This window comes from Lactuca saligna, chromosome 7 (genome assembly GCF_052625555.1).
Source record: "Lactuca saligna cultivar CGN05327 chromosome 7, ASM5262555v1, whole genome shotgun sequence".
Taxonomy (NCBI): Eukaryota; Viridiplantae; Streptophyta; class Magnoliopsida; order Asterales; family Asteraceae; genus Lactuca; species Lactuca saligna.
The window spans coordinates 109,553,533-109,558,607 of record NC_136423.1 but is presented as its reverse complement, the minus strand read 5'-3'; the positions used below and the strand labels follow the sequence as shown (position 1 = coordinate 109,558,607).

General features: G+C 29.4%; 1 pseudogene; it reads left to right on the top strand.

The window, feature by feature from the left end:
• The first annotated feature begins 1,995 nt into the window (after positions 1-1,995).
• On the top strand, positions 1,996-3,714 carry LOC145005679 (alkane hydroxylase MAH1 pseudogene; annotated as a pseudogene).
• The last annotated feature ends 1,361 nt before the right edge of the window (positions 3,715-5,075 follow it).

Genomic DNA, 5,075 nt, shown 5'->3' with positions numbered 1-5,075 from the left:
TGGACAATTTAATGCATAAGTATACTTGCACTCATTTTCCTTGTGCATATTGAAAAATACTATGGCCAATGTCATATTTGTTGGAGTTACACCAACAAACTCTAGTAAAGACAGATAATACATATTTGTTTTATATGTGCATCCATTAGTAACACATGTGGAAATGCATGACATATTTCATTCGAGAATGGATAAGAGAAAAACATATCTTCCAAGACTCTGATAATAATAAACATTATCTTTCAGGCGTGACATCAAAACATGCATTTTGGTGTTACCCGGTCTTTCTTTTTCTCCGAATTTTGTTGTGTATACTCTATATAGTTTTGAGAATAGATACATTATTTACTTTTTGCTTGTTTAGTGTATATATATATTGATATTGGTTTCACATTCTTTTGTAACAAATATTAAATTATTAGAACTTCACTTTTAGTTAATCTTCTTGCAAACGGATCCTCTTCAAGAGATAATGTCGGTTAAGGATTATGTAGTTCAGTATTTCATCTTTAAAATCCGACACCCGCTCACCTGAAAATATTTCCTACCAAAGAAAATGGTCAATTTATCTTTTTGGTGTCGGTATTTCTTGTAGAAATTTACGTATTTTTGTATATATCTCCTTATCACACCTAAATAAAACATTAAAGTTATGTTTTGAAGGTTTTATATGTCGATAACATAACAAAGAGAACGTCTTGTTTGTTGCACCTAATCTACTAAGTCATTAGAAGAATTTGTGCAACTGAAAAATGATACAATAATAATAATAATAATAAAGTATAAAAGTTCTAGATGATAATCTTAATATAAATGTATATTAACAAATAAACTTTATACCGTATTACTTTCAAACTCGACGTGTTGTCAATTATGTAACTAGTTTCTCTATTGGTTTCGTTCTCATCACCTCCATTTGAGTTTGTTCATAATTCGTTTGATCATTGAATTGAAATTTTTCTTCCCAAACAGTATCTAAACAAGAAAAAATTGTTTAAAAAGAATTTATTTTTGTGAAATTTTTTACTTATAATAATCAGTCGTAAGATATGCAAATGGAGAATGAAACAATATCTTTTTATAAAAAGTTTATTTATAATAATCAGTCGTAAGATATGCAAATGGAGAATGAAACAATATCTTTTTATAAAAAGTTTATGAATATAAGAAAAAATAATAATAATTCCATTCACTCAATATCTATATCTTAAAGGGACACAATAGAAGAAAAAATAATAAAATGTTTTCTCACTCAAAAAGTAAAACATTGCACTAATTTTTTTTGATATATAGTTTTTGATCTTGTATGATACAAGATAATGACGAATGTTAACAAATATTAAAAATATAATTATACTGTTGTTTAATTTACGAACAAATAATACCAATTTTATGCATAAGTCAATAAAAACTTAAGAGAATGAAAATAGTTTGAAGAAATTAAATAAATAGTAAATGAATAAAATAAAAATGTTAAATATTAAATACTGAATGAATAAATTAAAATGATAAATGTTAAAGGTATATAATCTAACGTTTATATAAATAAAAGGCTTCAAATGAAAATTCATATAGTAGTTGAACACAAGAGGTGTCTAAGATTGCTTTTAAATTAAAATAAGTTGTCTTATAATGAAAAAGTTAAAAATGGTTAAAATATGTTTGGATAACGCAAAGATTTTTTAATATATATATATATATATATATATATATATATATATATATATATATATATATATATATATATATTTTTGTGTAGGAGGAAAATTTAGTGTTTGAAAAGTCAAAAAATCTTATTTTTTTTGTGTATTTTGAAATTCTCTAAAATGAAAATATTACTTTTACTCTAAAACAAATACAAATACATATTTTAAAAACTATGTTTTAGAAAAAGTCCCCACCAAAAGATCCTTAAAAAAAAATTATAATAATAATCCCAAACACCCAATCTCCTTGCTTTTATAAGCGAGCTAGATATCAAGCATTAAACAGAATCCAATGGCTTCGCTCTATAGCCTCGATATGCTTCTCCTCTCAGTTTTGTTGTTTGTTTCTATTTCCGTATTCCTTTACATGAGAAGGTTCCATCCTGCTACTAATTGGCCCGTTTTTGGGATGACCCCCCATCTCATTCTGAATGCTTATCGAGTCCATGATTTCGCCACTGATCTTCTCAAAAAGAACCATGGCACTTTCATGTTTAAAGGTCTTCGGTTTGGCAATATGGATATGCTTGTCACCTCGGACCCCACCAACATTCACTACATGTTGAGCAAGCACTTCCCAAACTATCCTAAGGGACCAGAATTCCATAAGATCTTTGATATCCTTGGAGATGGGATCTTTAACTCAGATCACGAGGTATGGGAAATCCAAAGGAAAACAACCATGTCTCTACTCAAACACCCAGACTTCAATTCTCACCTGGAAAAAAATATTAGGAACAAGATCGAGAAAGGGCTTCTCCCTCTCCTTGATTTGGTCTCCCATAATCAGCAAGCCATCGATTTGCAGGAAATATTTCAGAGGTTTACTTTTGACGCTATCTGTGCATTACTTTTAGATTATGATCCTGAAACCCTGTCCGTCCATTTACCATATAATGCGTGCGAGAAGGCCTTCACTGATGCCGAAGAAGCTCTTCTGTGGAGGCATGTGTTGCCGGAAAGAGTTTGGAAGTTGCAACAGAGATTCGGGATGGGAAAGGAGAAGAAGTTGACCGAAGCTTGGAAGGTTTTTGATGAATTTATTTATAAATGCTTGTCACGGAAAGAAGAAGAGTTTGGTAATGATGGAAGAGTAGAGAAGGAGGAGACGACTGGGTTGTTAGAATCTTTAATGACAAGTTTCCAAGGACAAACTGGGATTTCAGGGGACTCGAGAAGGTTTTTAAAAGATACGATACTGAATCTGATGATTGCAGGGAGAGACACCACAAGCACAGTTCTTTCATGGTTTTTCTATCTCCTTGCCCAAAACCCTAGCATAGAGAGCAAGATCCGAAGGGAGATTGAGAACCAAGTTGGTGGTTCAGATTGGAAATGTTGTTTGGGTGTAAAAGAGTTGAAGAGTCTTGTTTATCTTCACGGAGGTTTATGCGAAGCATTACGGCTGTATCCCCCTGTTGCTTTGGAGCACAAGTCGCCATATGAGGCGGACGTCCTTCCAAGTGGACATGCAGTGAATGAGAACAGCAAGATAATTCTTTCGTTCTACTCCATGGGAAGGATGGAATGGATATGGGGGAAGGACTGCATGGAATTTAAGCCGGAGAGATGGTTTTCAGGAGGAAAAGGAGGGATAAAATACGTACCATCTTATAAGTTTACAGCGTTTCATGCGGGGCCACGGACATGCTTGGGTAAGGAAATGGGTTTTATTCAGATGAAAATGGTGGCGATTGCAATCATTTATCATTACCATGTCGAGGTGGTCGAAGGTCATAAGGTTTGTCCAAGCGATTCTATTATACTCCAGATGAAACATGGTTTGAATGTCAGGCTCAGCCCTATTAATTAGCTTGGCAGATCGATCAGGGCTTGAAGTTGAATTACAAAAGAAATTAAGGGAAGTAACTTTTATGAATTATTTTAACTTTTTTTTTTTTTCGCAAAAGTGACGTGGGATGTAGATTTAGTGTTTGTGTACTTTTTTTTTATTTTTTTTTATTTTTATCACTTGTACTATTTTCATTTAATTTAATTTGCCACATGTAATTTTATTGTAATTTTAAATTAATTTTTATTCCACTTGTTATTTTATAGTTTTTTTATTTTATTAAATGTAAAATATTATTTAAATTTAATAATAAATGCATATCAATTTCATTAATGTATTTTTCTTCTAATTTCAAAATTACTAAATTAAAGTTTTATTAATTTCTTTTATTTATTTATTTAAATTTAAAAGAGAAAAAAAACATTATAATTTTTATAATTCAATATTTTTCTCACTTTTCTTATAAATTCAAACTTCTCAAATATTTTGGATTTTTTATTAATTTTTTTTAAATAAATTCATGTGATACATGAGTCTCACACCTAGTGTTTAAAAAAGTAATTTGATCGGTAATAACTAAAATTATGAGAGATCAAATTTATAACGTGGATACATGTTAAATGAATATAAATTAATGTAAATGATCCGTTAACATCATTTTCAACTTATTTTTAATTTTTTTTTCGGTAAATAGTGTTTTATCTCCAATTCCGTTTTATACTTTTATTTATTTTTATTCGTAATAAATATATTGTATTCTTTCAACTTATATATGTTGTCAAAGACACCCTTTTATTAATTTGGTTTTAACAAATATATAATATATATTTTTTCATTACAATAATATTGAATAAATAAAATTATATTTATAACACTTAATTATAAGCTTTTGTATAATATGTTATCCTGTTTTAAAATTTCAATATTTATTTAATTTTTTATACTAATTTGATAAACAAAAAACAAACTTTACATTTATAAATAATTAATATTATTTAATATATAAATAAACTACAAACGTATAAATATATAAAATGAGGGATTAAAATCGACAATTTAAAGTTTATCCCAATTTTGGGAGAAATGAATAGTATAACACTATATTTGGTGTTATACTATTCATTTTCCCCAAAATGTTGGAATAAATGGGGCATGGTTGGAGAATAATGGAGGAAATAATGGAAAATGTGAGTGGATTGTAGATGTCTAAGTTATTTTATAAGGGGATGAAATCAATTTTTTAGGTATAAATGTCATTTTAGAACAAAACTATATTATACACATTGCCTTGTCCTCAAATTCACAGATGTTTTGCCTCCTTTTATATGACAACATCTCTTCCTCGTATCATAATCCATGACATCCAAATCAAATCCAAAATCACATATGGTTGTGCAGCATCCTTACTTCCTTTTCAAATGATAAAAAACCAGCATATTTGATAAGTCTATATAGAACTTTTGGACAGCCATAATAATTGACATCAGAAGTTTAGAGTTCTGAATTGATTTCGCAAATAGAAACAGAAGGGATCAAACTCCAAATCATAAGGATGATGGTATGTGCAGCGACTGTGG